General features: G+C 40.9%; 1 non-coding gene across 1 annotated transcript; it reads left to right on the forward strand.

Annotated features, from left to right (window-relative positions):
- Positions 1–14988: 14988 nt before the first annotated feature.
- LOC112766968 (small nucleolar RNA R71) lies at positions 14989–15096 on the forward strand. Its single transcript, XR_003184643.1, has one exon. It is a non-coding gene; the product is annotated as a small nucleolar RNA R71 (small nucleolar RNA).
- The last annotated feature ends 2762 nt before the right edge of the window (positions 15097–17858 follow it).

Raw genomic sequence — 17858 nt, forward strand, 5'->3', positions numbered from 1 at the left:
AATAAGAATAAGCATGAATTGGATAGAAGATAGTGGTAATTGCATTAAAACTCGAGGTACAGCAGAGCTCCACGCCCTTAATCTACGGTGTGTAGAAACTCCACCGTTGAAAATACATAAGTGATGGTCCAGGCATGGCTGAATGGCCAGTGGTGCGCGAAATTGTGAACAATACTTTTTCACAACTCTCATAATCCCCGGTCATGAACCCCAAAAACTTGGTGTTCAATACCATGGCATTACACAACTTCGCACAACTAACCAGCAAGTGCACTGGGTCGTCCAAGTAATAAACCTTACGCGAGTAAGGGTCGATCCCACGGAGATTGTTAGTATTGAAGCAAGCTATGGTCATCTTGTAAATCTTAGTCAGGCAAACTCAAATAGTAATGGTGATGAACGAAAATAACACAAATGTAAAGATAGAGATACTTATGTAATTCATTGGTAGGAACTTCAGATAAGTGCATGAAGATGCCTTCCCTTCCGTCTCTCTGCTTTCCTACTGTCTTCATCCAATCCTTCTTACTCCCTTCCATGGCAAGCTTGTGTAGGGTTTCACCGTTGTCAATGGCTACCTCCCATCCTCTCAGTGAAAGCGATTGCATATGCTCTGTCACAGCATAGCGGAATTCAGCTGTCGGTTCTCGGTCAGGCCGGAATAGAATCCATCGATTCATTTGCGTCTGTCACTAACGCCCTGGTGCACGAAATTGCAATAACACTTTTGCAATCCCGCACAACTAACCAACAAGTGTACTGGGTCGTCCAAGTAATACCTTGCGTGAGCAAGGGTCGATCCCACAGAGATTGTCGGCTTGAAGCAAGCTATGGTTATCTTGTAAATCTTAGTCAGGATATCAGAAATTATCAGGATTGATTGTGAAAAGCAAAAAAACACGAAATAGTTACTTGTTTTGCAGTAATGGAGAATAGGTTGAGGTTTGGAGATGCTCCATCTTCTGAATCTCTGCTTTCCTACTGTCTTCTTCTTCAAACACGCAAGTCTCCTTCCATGGCAAGCTGTATGTAGGGTTTCACCGTTGTCAATGGCTACCTCCCATCCTCTCATTGGAACGATTCCTAATGCCCTGTCACGGCACGGCATTCCATCTATCGGTTCTCAATCAGGCCGGAATAGAATCCAGTGATTCTTTTGCGTCTGTCACTAACGCCCCGCCTTCAGGAGATTGAAGCACGTCACAGTCATTCAATCATTGAATCCTACTCAGAATACCACAGACAAGGTTTAGACCTTCCGGATTCTCTTGAATGCCGCCATCAGTCTAGCTTATACCACGAAGATTCCGGTTAAAGAACCCAAGAGATAACTACTTAATCTAAGGTAGAACGGAGGTGGTTGTCAGTCACACGTTCATAGTTGAGAATGATGATGATTGTCACGGATCATCACATTCATCCGGATTAAGAACAAGTATTATCTTAGAATGGAAGCAAGCATGATTGAATGAGAAACAGTAGTAATTGCATTAATCCATCAAGACACAGCAGAGCTCCTCACCCCCAACCATGGGGTTTAGAGACTCATGCTGTGGAAGAAAACATGTAAAAATGTCATAAGGTCTTCAAAAGGTTGCATAGCGTACTGATACAATGTCAAAAGATCCTATAAATAGTAAGCTAGTGTCCTAAGGTTTACAGAAATGAGTAAATGACAGAAAAATCCACTTCCGGGCCCACTTGGTGTGTGCTTGGGCTGAGCAATGAAGGAATTTCGTGTAGAGACCTTTTCTGGAGTTAAACGCCAGTTCTCATGCCAGTTTGGGCGTTTAACTCCAAATTTTATGCCAGTTCCGGCGTTTAACGCTGGAATTTCTGTAGGTGAATTTGAGCGCCAGTTTGAGCCATCAAATCTTGGGCAAAGTATGGACTATTATATATTGCTGGAAAGCCCAGGATGTCTACTTTCCAATGCCGTTGAGAGCGCGCCAATTGGGCTTCTGTAGCTCCAGAAAATCCGCTTCGAGTGCAGGGAGGTCAGAATCCAACAGCATCTGCAGTCCTTTTTGGTCTCGGAATCAGATTTTTGCTCAGGACCCTCAATTTCAGCCAGAAAATACCTGAAATCACTGAAAAACACACAAACTCATAGTAAAGTCCAGAAAAGTGAATTTTAACTAAAAACTAATAAAAATATACTAAAAACTAACTAAATCATACTAAAAACATACTAAAAACAATGCCAAAAAGCATACAAATTATCCGCTCATCACAACACCAAACTTAAATTGTTGCTTGTCCCCAAGCAACTGAAAATCAAAATAGGATAAAAAGAAGAGAATATACTATAGACTCCAAAATATCAAGGAAACATAGCTCCAATTAGATGAGCGGGACTAGTAGCTTTTTGCCTCCGAACAGTTTTGGCATCTCACTCTATCCCTTGAAGTTCAGAATGATTGGCATCTATAAGAACTCAGAACTCAGATAGTGTTATTGATTCTCTTAGTAAAGTATGATGATTCTTGAACATAGCTAGTGTATGAGTCTTGGCTGTGGCCCAAAGCACTCTGTCTTCCAGTATTACCACCGGATACATGCATGCCACAGACACATAATTGGGTGAACCTTTTTCAGATTGTGACTCAGCTTTGCTAAAGTCCCCAATTAGAGGTGTCCAGGGTTCTTAAGCACACTCTTGTTTCCTTGGATCACAACTTTATTTCTTTCTTTTTCTTTTTTTCTTTTTTTTCTTCTCTTTTCTTTTTTTTTCGAAAATTTTTTTTTGTATCCACTGCTTTTTCTTGCTTCAAGAATCAATCTAATTATTTTTAGATCCTCAATAACAGTTCTCTTTTTCCTCCTTCTTTCAAGAGCCAACAATTTTAACATTCTCAAAACAACAAATTCAAGAGACATATGCACTGTTCAAGCATTCATTCAGAAAACAAAAAGTATTGTCACCACATCAAGCTAATTCAACTAGTTTCAATGATAAATTTTGAAATCCTGTATTTCTTGTTCTTTTGTGATTAAAGCATTTTTCTTTTAAGAGAGGTGATGGATTAATAGGACATTCATATCCTTAAGGCATAAAATTTTAATTTTATTAATTATGAATTAAAATAAGACTCAAAAATAGATATAAAATGAAACTTAAAAAAAACGAAAAATAAAAACAAAACAAAGGAAAAAAAAACGCAAACATAGGCTCCTAATGATAGAGGTTTTCACAGAGTTAGGACTCAACAACCTTGATTTTGAGAAGTAGATGCTCCCTCGGCTTGAGAGGAGAACTTTTGGCGTTTCAATTCTTGGATTTCACGCCCCTGCTTCTCTTGCTCCTTCAGCAATTTGCAGAGCATGCAGTTCTGATTCTGCTGTTCTTCCTTCAGTTGCTCCATAGTCTCTTGCAGCTTGTTAATGGATGCTTCTAGGCTGGACCAGTAGTCAATTCTTGGGAATTCAGGGAGGAATTCCTGCGCCCTCCTCTTGATGGAGTTGTCTTGCACTTGTCCTTCCATTGACTTCTTGGTGATTGGGTGTTCAATGGGTATGAACTCATCTACTCCTATCTTCACCCCAGCCTCTTTACAGAGCAAGGAAATCAAGCTTGGGTAGGCCAATTTGGCTTCAGTGGAATTCTTATTTGCAATTGTGTAGATCTCACAAGCAATCACATGATGAACCTCCACTTCTTTTCCAAGCATGATGCAATGAATCATCACTGCTCTCTTGATGGTGACCTCAGAACGGTTGCTAGTGGGCAATATGGAACGCCCAATAAAGTCTAGCCAACCTCTTGCAATTGGTTTGAGGTCTCCCCTCTTGAGTTGGTTTGGGACACCCTTTGAATTGGTAATCCACTTAGTCCCAGGGAGGCATATGTCCTCTAGAACTTGATCCAACCCTTTATCTACTCTCACCATCCTCCTATTGAAGGAGTCAGGATCGTCTTGTAGTTGAGGTAGTTTGAAGATTTCTCTTATTTTGTCCAGATGAAAGTACATAACTTTCCCTCTGACCATGGTTCTGTAGGTATGGTAAGCAGTTCCAGTCATTCTCTGCTTATCTGTCAGCCACAGATTAGAGTAGAATTCCTGAACCATGTTCCTTCCAACCTTTATTTCAGGATTGGTCAGAACTTCCCATCCTCTGTTTCGAATTTGCTCTTGGATCTCCGGATATTCATCTTCTTTCAGATCAAATTTAACTTCCGGGATCACTGACCTCAGACCCATTATTTTGTGATAATGGTCTTCATGTTCTTTAGTTAAGAACTTCTCTTGATTCCAAAGATTCTTTGGATTAGTCTCTTTCTTTCCTCTTGAGTTGGTTTGTTTTCCCTTGGGAGCCATGATCTTGATGAATCTTGGCTTAGTGATCACGGAAAAGCACACCAAACTTAGAGGTTTTGCTTGTCCTCAAGCAAAAAGAAAAGGAAGAAGAGAATAGAGAGAGAGAGGAAGAGGAAATTCGAATGGTGTGAGGAAGGAGGGGTGAGGAACGTTCATTTATAGAGTGGGGGGAGGAGAATTTCGAAAACAAAAGAGAGATTTGAAAGGAAATTTGAAAAGATATGAAAAGAAAATTGAGAAAAGGGTGAGTTTTTGAAGAAGATTTGAGATTATTTTGAAATAGATTTGAAGAATGGTTTTGATTTGTGAAGATTTGAAAGTGAATGATGAAAGGTTGAAGTGCATTTATGTAGAAGAGTATGGGTAAAAAGAGGAAAGTTTGAAAAAAATTGAGTTGAAAACAAAAGTGTGGTCCCCCCACCTTTCTGGCATTAAACGCCCAGAATGGCACCCATTCTGGCGTTTAACGCCCACTTGGCACCCCTTTTGGGCGTTTAACGCCCAGCCAGGTACCCTGGCTGGCGTTAAACGCCAGAAAGCCTTCCTCACTGGGCGTTTTTCTGAACGCCCAGTGATGCTGCACACCTGGCGTTAAACGCCCAGAATGGTGCCCATTCTGGCGTTTAACGCCCAAAATGGCACCATTCCTGGCGTTAAACGCCCAGAATGGTACCCATTCTGGCGTTTAACGCCCAAAATGCTCCTTACTGGCGTTTTTTCGCCAGTAAGCTCATTTTCTCTGCTTTTTGAGCTGAATCCTTCTGTAACTCTGTGAATTCCTTCATTTTTGATTTTTGCCTCTGTAAGAACAAATCATACAACCTACTAATGACTGGGTTGCCTCCCAGCAAGCGCTTCTTTACTATCTTTAGCTGGACCTTCACTGAGAATCACTCAAGTCTCAGTTCTGAGCATTCCTGCTCAAGATTTCCTTCAAGATAATGCTTGATTCTCTGTCCATTAACAATGAACTTCTTATCAGAATCAATATCCTGAAGCTCAACATATCCATATGGTGACACTCCTGTAATCACATACGGACCCCTCCAACGGGATTTGAGTTTTCCTGGAAACAGTTTGAGCCTAGAGTTGAAGAGCAGAACTTTTTGTCCTGGCTCAAAGACTCTGGTTGACAATTTCTTGTCATGCCATTTCTTTGCCTTTTCCTTATAAATTTTTGCATTTTCAAAGGCATTGAGTCTGAACTCCTCTAGCTCATTTAGCTGGAGCAGTCTTTTTTCACCAGCTAACTGTGCATCCATGTTTAGGAATCTGGTTGCCCAGTAGGCTTTATGTTCCAGTTCCACAGGCAAATGACAGGCCTTCCCATACACCAGTTGGTATGGGGAGGTTCCTATAGGAGTCTTGAATGCTGTTCTGTATGCCCACAGAGCATCATCCAAGCTCTTTGCCCAATCCTTTCTTCGGGCCATCACAGTCCGTTCCAGGATTCTCTTTAGCTCTCTGTTAGAGACCTCAGCTTGTCCATTTGTCTGTGGATGATACGGAGTTGCCACTTTGTGGCTAATTCCATACCTAACCATAGCAAGGTGTAGCTGTTTATTGCAGAAATAAGTGCCCCCATCACTGATTAGCACTCTGGGAACGCCAAATCTGCTGAAAATGTTTTTCTGGAGGAATTTCAGTACGGTCTTAGTATCATTGGTGGGTGTAGCAATCGCTTCTACCCACTTAGATACATAGTCCACTGCCACCAGAATGTAAGTGTTTGAGTATGATGGTGGGAATGGCCCCATGAAGTCAATTCCCCATACGTCAAACAACTCTATCTCTAATATCCCTTGTTGAGGCATGGCATATCCATGAGGCAGGTTACCAGCTCTTTGGCAACTGTCACAGTTACGCACAAACTCTCGGGAATCTTTATAGAGAGTAGGCCAGTAGAAGCCACATTGGAGGACTTTAGTGGCTGTTCGCTCACTTCCAAAATGTCCTCCATACTGTGATCCGTGGCAGTGCCATAGGATCCTCTGTGCTTCTTCTCTGGGTACACACCTGCGGATCACTCCGTCAGCACATCTCTTAAAGAGATATGGTTCATCCCAGAGGTAGTACTTGGCATCTGAAATTAATTTCTTTCTCTGCATGTAACTGTACTCTTTGGGTATGAACCTCACAGCTTTATAATTTGCAATATCTGCAAACCATGGAGCTTCCTAAATGGCAAATAGTTGCTCATCGGGGAAAGTCTCTGAGATCTCAGTAGAAGGGAGGGACGCCCCAGCTACTGGTTCTATTCGGGACAGATGATCTGCTACTTGGTTCTCTGTCCCTTTTCTGTCTCTTATTTCTATATCAAACTCTTGCAGAAGCAACACCCATCTAATGAGCCTGGGTTTTGAATCCTGCTTTGTGAGTAGATATTTAAGAGCAGCATGGTCAGTGTACACAACCACTTTGGATCCCACTAGATAGGATCTAAACTTGTCAATGGCATAGACCACTGCAAGCAATTCTTTTTCTGTTGTTGTGTAGTTCTTCTGTGCGTCATTTAGAACACGGCTGGCATAGTAAATGACGTGCAGAAGCTTGTTATGCCTCTGTCCCAACACTGCACCAATGGCATGGTCACTGGCATCACACATTAGTTCAAATGGCAATGTCCAGTCTGGTGCAGAGATGACTGGTGCTGTGACCAGCTTAGCCTTCAGGGTATCAAATGCCTGCAGACACTGTGTGTCAAACACAAATGGTGTGTCAGCAGCTAGCAGGTTACTCAGAGGTTTTGCAATTTTCGAAAAGTCCTTTATAAACCTTCTGTAGAATCCTGCATGCCCAAGAAAGCTTCTGATTGCCTTAACATTGGCAGGTGGTGGTAATTTTTCAATTACCTCCACCTTTGCCTTATCCACCTCTATTCCCTTGCTTGAAATTTTGTGCCCAAGGACAATTCCTTCAGTCACCATAAAGTGACATTTCTCCCAGTTTAAAACCAGGTTAGTCTCTTGGCACCTTTTCAAGACAAGTGCTAGGTGATTAAGACAGGAGCTAAATGAGTCTCCATATACTGAAAAGTCATCCATGAAGACTTCCAGAAATTTCTCTACCATATCTGAGAAGATAGAGAGCATGCACCTCTGAAAGGTTGCAGGTGCATTGCACAGACCAAAAGGCATTCTCCTATAGGCAAACACGCCTGAAGGGCAGGTGAATGCTGTTTTCTCTTGGTCCTGGGGGTCTACTGCAATTTGGTTGTAGCCTGAATAGCCATCCAAAAAGCAGTAATAATCATGGCCAGCTAGTCTTTCTAGCATTTGGTCTATGAATGGTAAAGGAAAATGATCCTTTCTGGTGGCTGTATTGAGCCTTCTGTAGTCAATACACATGCGCCACCCTGTGACTGTCCTTGTGGGAACCAGTTCATTTTTTTCATTATGAACCACTGTCATGCCTCCCTTTTTGGGAACAACTTGGACAGGGCTCACCCAGGGGCTATCAGAAATAGGATAAATAATCCCAGCCTCTAGTAATTTAGTGACCTCTTTCTGCACCACCTCCTTCATGGCAGGATTTAGCCTCCTCTGTGGTTGGACCACTGGTTTGGCATTATCCTCCAACAGGATCTTGTGCATGCATCTAGCTGGGCTAATGCCCTTAAGATCACTTATGGACCACCCAAGAGCTGTCTTGTGTGTCGTTAGCACTTGAATCAGTGCTTCCTCTTCCTGTGAATTTAAAGCAGAGCTTATAATCACTGGAAAAGTGTCACCCTCTCCCAGAAATGCATATTTCAGGGATGATGGTAGTGGTTTGAGTTCAGGCTTGGGAGGCTTATCCTCCTCCTGAGGAATTTTCGAAAATTCCTTTGCCTCCTCTAGTTCTTCTTGATCAGGTTGAGCATCTCTGAAGATGTCCTCAAGCTCTGATTCTAGGCTCTTAGCCATATTGATCTCTTCTACCAGAGAGTCAATGATGTCAGCGCCCATGCAGTCATTTGGTGTGTCTGGATGCTGCATAGCTTTTACAGCATTCAACTTGAACTCATCCTCATTGACCCTCAAGGTTACTTCCCCTTTTTGTACATCAATGAGAGTTCGTCCAGTTGCTAGGAAGGGTCTTCCTAGAATGAGAGTTGCACTCTTGTGCTCCTCCATTTCCAGCACCACAAAGTCAGTTGGAAAGGCAAATGGCCCAACCTTGACAATCATGTCCTCAATTATGCCTGACGGTTATTTAATAGAGCCATCAGCAAGTTGGAGGCATATCCGGGTTGGTTTGACTTCTCCAGTCAACCCAAGCTTTCTGATAGTGGATGCAGGTATTAGATTGATGCTTGCTCCAAGATCACATAGGGCTGTCTTAGTGCAAGCACCTTCTAATGTGCATGGTATCATAAAGCTTCCTGGATCTTGAAGCTTTTCTGGTAAGCTCTTTAATATGACTGCACTGCATTCTTCAGTGAGAAACACTTTTTCAGTTTCTCTCCAATCCTTCTTATGACTTAAGATTTCTTTCATGAACTTAGCATAAGAAGGTATTTGCTCAAGTGCCTCTGCAAACGGAATCTTTATTTCAAGAGTCCTTAGATAGTCTGCAAAGCGGGCAAATTGTTTATCCTGCTCCGCTTGGCGGAGTTTTTGAGGATAAGGCATCTTGGCTTTATATTCTTCAACCTTAGATGCTGCAGGTTTATTCCTTACAGAAGTGGTTGAAGAAGCCTTGTTAGAGGGATTACTGTCAGCACTCTCAGGTGTCTGATCTTCCCTTGGCGTTTGAACGCCAGGAATGGGTGAAATTTGGGCGTTAAACGCCAACTTCTCTCCCTTTTCTGGCGTTTGAACGCCAGAACTGGGCAAGGAATGGGCGTTTAACACCAGCTTTCCTTCCCTTTCTGGCGTTTGAACGCCAATAGCATTCCTCTCTGGGCTCTTACTGTCCTCAGAGGGATTTTGAACAGTGGTGTGGTTGTCCTCTGTCAATTGTTCCTTGTTTGGCTTTTTACTCTTTTGAGCAGTGTTACTCAGGGTCTTCCCACTCCTCAATTGAACTGCTTGACATTCCTCTGTTATCTGTTTAGATAATTGCTGTTTTGCTTGATTCAACTGCAGTTCTATGCTCTTGTTAGCAACTTTAGTTTCATGGAGCATCTCTTTAAAGTTTGCTAACTGTTCTGTCATCAGGAGCAATTGTTGATTAAGCTCATTTATCTGTTCTTGAGGACTAGGGTCAGTGACCACTGCCATGACTTCCTCTTTTGGAGAGAACTCATTGCTAGAGTACAAATATTGGTTTCTAGCAACAGTGTCTATAAGCTCTTGAGCTTCTTCAATTGTCTTCCTCATGTGTATAGATCCACCAGCTGAGTGGTCTAAAGACATCTGAGCTTTTTCTATAAGCCCATAGTAGAAAATGTCTAACTGTACCCACTCTGAAAACATTTCAGAGGGACATTTCCTTAGCATACCTCTATACCTCTCCCAGGCATTGTAAAGGGATTCATTATCCTCTTGTTTAAAGCCTTGGATGTCCAGCCTTAGCTGTGTCATCCTCTTTGGAGGGTAAAAATGATTCAGGAATTTGTCTGACAACTGTTTCCATGTCTTTATGCTTGCTGTAGGTTGGTTATTCAACCACCTCTTAGCTTGATCTTTCACAGCAAATGGAAACAGTAATAGTCTGTAGACATCCTGATCCACCTCTTTATCATGTACTGTGTCAGCAATTTGTAAAAATTGTGCCAGAAACTCAGTAGGTTCTTCCTGTGGAAGACCGGAATACTGGCAATTTTGCTGCACTATGATAATGAGTTGAGGATTTAGTTCAAAGCTGCTTGCTTTGATGGGAGGTGTACAGATGCTACTCCCATATGCAGCTGTAATGGGGTTAGCATATGACCCCAGAGTCCTTTTGGACTGATTGATCCCACTTAAGTCCATGATGGACAAAAGGGAAATGATAATGATTGCAAAGAGATAAATTTTGTTTTTTTTCTTTTTTTTTTTTGAATAAACGAAAAAATAAAATAAAACAAAGGAAAATTAAAGTAAAAATTCGAAAATCAAAAAGAAAATAAAATCAAAGCAAATTGAAAACTGAATCAATTAGTTAATTAAAAAGATTTTGAAAACAGCAATTAGAAAGATATGATTGAAAAATTTTTATGAAAAAGATTTGATTTTGAAAAAGAGGAAAGAGAAAAACACAAAAGACACCAAACTTAAAACTTTTAGAAAATCAAACACAAAATTTTCGAAAATTTTTAAGGAGAAACACAAAGAGGACACCAAACTTAGAATTTTTATGAATCAAAAAGGGACTAAGAACATGCAAAGAAAAGTCGAAAATTAAAAGAAAAACAAAGGCATGCAAATGACACCAAACTTAGAATATGAAACTAGACTCAACTAAAAAAAGACTCTAAACCAACAAAACAAAAAGTCCTAATCTAAACAACAAGATAAGCCGTCAGTTGTCCAAACTCAACAATCCCCGGCAACGGCGCCAAAAACTTGGTGCACGAAATTGCAATAACACTTTTGCAATCCCGCACAACTAACCAGCAAGTGTACTGGGTCATCCAAGTAATACCTTGCGTGAGCAAGGGTCGATCCCACAGAGATTGTCGGCTTGAAGCAAGCTATGATTATCTTGTAAATCTTAGTCAGGATATCAGAAATTATCAGGATTGATTGTGAAAAGCAAAAAAACACGAAATAGTTACTTGTTTTGCAGTAATGGAGAATAGGTTGAGGTTTGGAGATGCTCCATCTTCTGAATCTCTGCTTTCCTACTGTCTTCTTCTTCAAACACGCAAGTCTCCTTCCATGGCAAGCTGTATGTAGGGTTTCACCGTTGTCAATGGCTACCTCCCATCCTCTCATTGGAACGATTCCTAATGCCCTGTCACGGCACGGCATTCCATCTGTCAGTTCTCAATCAGGCCGGAATAGAATCCAGTGATTCTTTTGCGTCTGTCACTAACGCCCCGCCTTCAGGAGATTGAAGCACGTCACAGTCATTCAATCATTGAATCCTACTCAGAATACCACAGACAAGGTTTAGACCTTCTGGATTCTCTTGAATGCCGCCATCAGTCTAGCTTATACCACGAAGATTCCGGTTAAAGAACCCAAGAGATAACTACTTAATCTAAGGTAGAACGGAGGTGGTTGTCAGTCACACGTTCATAGTTGAGAATGATGATGATTGTCACGGATCATCACATTCATCCGGATTAAGAACAAGTATTATCTTAGAATGGAAGCAAGCATGATTGAATGAGAAACAGTAGTAATTGCATTAATCCATCAAGACACAGCAGAGCTCCTCACCCCCAACCATGGGGTTTAGAGACTCATGCTGTGGAAGAAAACATGTAAAAATGTCATAAGGTCTTCAAAAGGTTGCATAGCATACTGATACAATGTCAAAAGATCCTATAAATAGTAAGCTAGTGTCCTAAGGTTTACAGAAATGAGTAAATGACAGAAAAATCCACTTCCGGGCCCACTTGGTGTGTGCTTGGGCTGAGCAATGAAGGAATTTCGTGTAGAGACCTTTTCTGGAGTTAAACGCCAGTTCTCATGCCAGTTTGGGCGTTTAACTCCAAATTTTATGCCAGTTCCGGCGTTTAACGCTGGAATTTCTGTAGGTGACTTTGAGCGCCGCTTTGGGCCATCAAATCTTGGGCAAAGTATGGACTATTATATATTGCTGGAAAGCCCAGGATGTCTACTTTCCAATGCCGTTGAGAGCGCGCCAATTGGGTTTCTGTAGCTCCAGAAAATCCGCTTCGAGTGCAGGGAGGTCAGAATCCAACAGCATCTGCAGTCCTTTTTGGTCTCGGAATCAGATTTTTGCTCAGGACCCTCAATTTCAGCCAGAAAATACCTGAAATCACAGAAAAACACACAAACTCATAGTAAAGTCCAGAAAAGTGAATTTTAACTAAAAACTAATAAAAATATACTAAAAACTAACTAAATCATACTAAAAACATACTAAAAACAATGCCAAAAAGCATACAAATTATCCGCTCATCACGCCCCGCCCGCTAGGAGTTTGAAGCACGTCACAGTCATTCAATCATTGAATCCTACTCAGAATACCACAGACAAGGTCAGACCTTCCGGATTCTCTTGAATGCTGCCATCAGTTCTTGCCTATACCACGAAGACTCTGATCTCACGGAATGGTTGGCTCGTTTGTCAGACGAGCACTCGGTTGTCAGGCGATCAACCATGCATCGTGCAATCAAGAATCCAAGAGATATTCACTAGAGCCTTGGTTGCTTGTAGAACAAAAGTGGTTGTCAGTCACCTTGTTCATAGGTGAGAATGATGATGAGTGTCACGGATCATCACATTCATCAGGTTGAAGAACAAGTGATATCTTGGATAAAGAACAAGCGGAATTGAATGGAAGAACAATAGTAATTGCATTAATACTCGAGGTACAGCAGAGCTCCACACCTTAATCTATGGTGTGTAGAAACTCCACCGTTGAAAATACATAAGAACAAGGTCTAGGCATGGCCGTGAGGCCAGCCTCCCAAAGTGATCAAAAGATCTAAAGAAAAAGGTTCCAAAGATCAAAAGATTAAAATACAATAGTAAAAGGTCCTACTTATAGAAAACTAGTAGCCTAGGGTGTACAGAGATGAGTAAATGACATAAAAATCCACTTCCGGGCCCACTTGGTGTGTGCTTGAGCTGAGCAATGAAGCATTTTCGTGTAGAGACTTCTCTTGGAGTTAAACGCCAGCTTTTATGCCAGTTTGGGCGTTTAACTCCCATTTGGGTGCCAGTTCCGGCGTTTAACGCTGGAATTCCTGAGGGTGACTTTGAACGCCGGTTTGGGCCATCAAATCTTGGGCAAAGTATAGACTATTATATATTTCTGGAAAGCCCAGGATGTCTACTTTCCAACGCCGTTGAGAGCGCGCCAATTGGGCTTCTGTAGCTCCAGAAAATCCACTTTGAGTGCAGGGAGGTCAGAATCCAACAGTATCTTCAGTCCTTTTTAGTCTCTGAATCAGATTTTTGCTCAGGTCCCTCAATTTCAGCCAGAAAATACCTGAAATCACAGAAAAACACACAAACGCATAGTAAAGTCCAGAAAAGTGAATTTTAACTAAAAACTAATAAAAATATACTAAAAACTAACTATATCATACCAAAAACATACTAAAAACAATGCCAAAAAGTGGGGTATCCTTGGGCCTTAAACACCAAGGATTCTTCATTCACTTGAATGATCAACTCTCCTCTATCAACATCAATCACAGCCTTTGCTGTGGCTAGGAAGGGTCTGCCAAGGATGATGGATTCATCCATGCACTTCCCAGTCTCTAGGACTATGAAATCAGTAGGGATGTAATGGTCTTCAACTTTAACCAGAACATCCTCTACAAGTCCATGGGCTTGTTTTCTTGAGTTGTCTGCCATCTCTAGTGAGATTTTTACAGCTTGTACATCAGAGATCCCTAACTTCTCCATTACAGAGAGAGGCATGAGGTTTACACTTGACCCTAAGTCACACAAGGCCTTCTTGAAGGTCATGGTGCCTATGGTACAAGGTATTGAAAACTTCCAGGGTCCTGTCTCTTTTGAGGCAGTTTCTGCCTAGATAAGTCATTCAGTTCTTTGATGAGAAAAGGGGATTCATCCTCCCAAGTCTCATTTCCAAATAACTTGTCATTTAACTTCATGATTGCTCCAAGGTATTTAGCAACTTGCTCTTCAGTGACATACTCATCCTCTTCAGAGGAAGAATACTCATCAGAGCTCATGAATGGCAGAAGTAGGTCCAATGGGATCTCTATGGTCTCATTTTGAGCCTCAGATTCCCATGGTTCCTCATTGGGGAACTCATTGGAGGCTAGTGGACGTCCAGTGAGGCCTTCCTCAGTGGCGTTCACTGCCTCTTCTTCCTCCCAGAATTCGGCCATGTTGATGGCCTTGGACTCTCCTTTTGGATTTTCTTCAGTATTGCTTGGGAGGGTACTTGGAGGGAGTTCAGTAATTTTCTTGCTCAGCTGACCCACTTGTCCTTCCAAATTTCTGATGGAGGACCTTGTTTCAGTCATGAAACTTTGAGTGGTTTTGATTAGATCAGAGACCATAGTTGCTAAGTCAGAGTTATTCTGCTTAGAACTCTCTGTCTGTTGCTGAGAAGATGATGGAAAAGGCTTGCTATTGCTAAACCTGTTTCTTCCATCATTATTATTGTTGAGAACTTGTTGAGGCCTCTATTGATCTTTCCATGAAAGATTTGGATGATTCCTCCATGAAGGATTATAGGTGTTTCCATAGGGTTCTCCCATGTAATTCACCTCTTCCATTGAAGGGTTCTCAGGATCATAAGCTTCTTCCTCAGATGAAGCTTCCTTAGTACTGCTTGGTGCATTTTGCATTCCAGACAGACGTTGAGAAATCATATTGACTTGTTGAGTCAATATCTTGTTCTGAGCCAATATGGCATTCAGAGTGTCAATCTCAAGAATTCCTTTCTTCTGACTAGTCCCATTGTTCACAGGATTTCTTTCAGAAGTGTACATGAATTGGTTATTTGCAACCATTTCAATCAGTTCTTGAGCTTCAGTAGGCGTCTTCTTCAGATGAAGAGAGCCTCCAGCAGAGCTATCCAAAGACATCTTGGATAGTTCAGAGAGACCATCATAGAAAATACCTATGATGCTCCATTCAGAAAGCATATCAGAAGGACACTTTCTGATCAATTGTTTGTATCTTTCCCAAGCTTCATAGAGGGATTCTCCTTCCTTCTGTCTGAAGGTTTGGACTTCCACTCTAAGCTTACTCAATTTTTGAGGTGGAAAGAACTTTGCCAAGAAGGCATTGACTAGCTTTTCCCAAGAGTCCAGGCTTTCTTTAGGTTGAGAGTCCAACCATGTTCTAGCTCTGTCTCTTACAGCAAAAGGGAATAGCATTAGTCTATAGACCTCAGGGTCTACCCCATTAGTCTTAACAGTGTCACAGATTTGCAAGAATTCAGCTAAAAACTGATGAGGATCTTCTAATGGAAGTCCATGGAACTTGCAATTCTGTTGCATTAGAGAAACTAATTGAGGCTTAAGCTCAAAGTTGTTTGCTCCAATGGCAGGGATAGAGATGCTTCTCCCATAGAAGTCGGGAGTAGGTGCAGTAAAGTCACCCAGCACCTTCCTTGCATTGTTGGCATTGTTGTTGTTTTCGGCTGCCATGAGTTCTTCTTCCTTGAAGAATTCGTTCAGGTTTTCTAAAGAGAGTTGTGCTTTGGCTTCTCTTAGCTTTCTCTTCAAGGTCCTTTCAGGTTCAGGGTCAGCCTCAACAAGAATGCCTTTGTCTTTGCTCCTGCTCATAAGAAAGAGAAGAGAACAAGAAAATGTGGAATCCTCTATGTCACAGTATAGAGATTCCTTGAAGTGTCAGAGGAAAAGAAGAGTAGAAGACAGAAGTAGAAAATTCGAACTTATCAAAGGAGATGGAGTTCGAATTTTGCATTAAGGGATAGTGTTAGTCCATAAATAGAAGGATGTGAGAAGGAGGGAAGTAATTTTCGAAAATTAAGTGAAACATTTTGAAAACATTTTTGAAAAACATTACTTAATTTTCGAAAATGAAAATGGAAAAGAAATCAAGTGATTTTTGAAAAAGATTTTAAAATTAGAAATCAAAAAGATTTGATTGAAAACTATTTTGAAAAAGATGTGGTTAAGAAGATATGATTGATAAAAAAAATGTGATTGAGAAGATATGATTTGAAAAACATTTTGAAAAGATTTGATTTGAAAATTAGAAACTTGACTAACAAGAAAAGATATGATTCAAACATTAAACCTTTCTCAACAGAAAAGGTAACATACTTTGAAATGTTGAATCAAATCATTAATTGATGGTAAGTATCTTTGAAAATGGAAAGAAATTGATTTTGAAAGAGATTTGATTGAAAAATTGATTTGAAAAAGATTTGATTTTGAAAAGATTTTGAAAACTTGAAAAAAAAATTGATTTGAAAACAAAATCTTCCCCTCTAGCCATCCTGGCGTTAAACGCCCAGAATGGTATCCATTCTGGTGTTTAACGCCCAAAATGCTACCCTTTTGGGCGTTAAACGCCCAACCAGGTACCCTGGCTGGCGTTTAAACGCCAGTCTGTCCTTCTTCACTGGACGTTTTGAACGCCCAGCTTTTTCTGTGCAATTCCTCTGCTGTATGTTCTGAATCTTCAATTCTCTGTATTATTGACTTGAGAAGACACAAATTAAAAATATTTTTGGATTTTTAATAATAAGGAAAAATTAAAATGCAACAAGAATCAAATAACAATGCATGCAAGACACCAAACTTAGCAGTTTGTATACTACTGACACTAACAAAATGAAAATGCAAATGAGACACACAAAACACTCAAGTCAATTGAATTCAAAGATCAGAGCAAGTAAATCATCAAGAACATCTTGAAGATCACTAAGACATATGAATGCATGCAATTGACACCAAACTTATGATGAGACACTAGACTCAAACAAGAAATATTTTTGGATTTTATGATTTTGTAAATTTTTTTGTGTTTTTCGAAAATTAAGTGGAAAAAGGTATCAAAATTCTTAATGAGAATTCCAGGAATCAGTGCAATGCTAGTCTAAGACTCCGGTCCAGGAATTAGACGTGGCTTCACAGCCAGCCAAGCTTTCAAAGAAAGCTTCGGTCCAAAATACTAGACATGGCCAGAGGCCAGCCAAGTCTTAGCAGATCACTGCTCCAAGAGCAAGTTTGATAAAAATCAACCAACTCTTGTGGTGATAAGTTGAAACCTCGGTCCAATGAAATTAGACATGGCTTCTCAGTCAGCCAGATTTCAGCCAGAAAATACCTGAAATCACAGAAAAACACACAAACTCATAGTAAAGTCCAGAAAAGTGAATTTTAACTAAAAACTAATAAAAATATACTAAAAACTAACTAAATCATACTAAAAACATACTAAAAACAATGCCAAAAAGCATACAAATTATCCGCTCATCACGCCCCGCCCGCTAGGAGTTTGAAGCACGTCACAGTCATTCAATCATTGAATCCTACTCAGAATACCACAGACAAGGTTAGACCTTCCGGATTCTCTTGAATGATGCCATCAGTTCTTGTCTATACCACGAAGACTCTGATCTCACGGAATGGTTGGCTCGTTTGTCAGACGAGCACTCGGTTGTCAGGCGATCAACCATGCATCGTGCAATCAAGAATCCAAGAGATATTCACTAGAGCTTTGGTTGCTTGTAGAACAGAAGTGGTTGTCAGTCACCTTGTTCATAGGTGAGAATGATGATGAGTGTCACGGATCATCACATTCATCAGGTTGAAGAACAAGTGATATCTTGGATAAAGAACAAGCGGAATTGAATGGAAGAACAATAGTAATTGCATTAATACTCGAGGTACAGCAGAGCTCCACACCTTAATCTATGGTGTGTAGAAACTCCACCGTTGAAAATACATAAGAACAAGGTCTAGGCATGGCCGTGAGGCCAGCCTCCCAAAGTGATCAAAAGATCTAAAGAAAAAGGTTCCAAAGATCAAAA

This window comes from Arachis hypogaea, chromosome 2 (genome assembly GCF_003086295.3).
Source record: "Arachis hypogaea cultivar Tifrunner chromosome 2, arahy.Tifrunner.gnm2.J5K5, whole genome shotgun sequence".
Classification (NCBI taxonomy): Eukaryota; Viridiplantae; Streptophyta; class Magnoliopsida; order Fabales; family Fabaceae; genus Arachis; species Arachis hypogaea.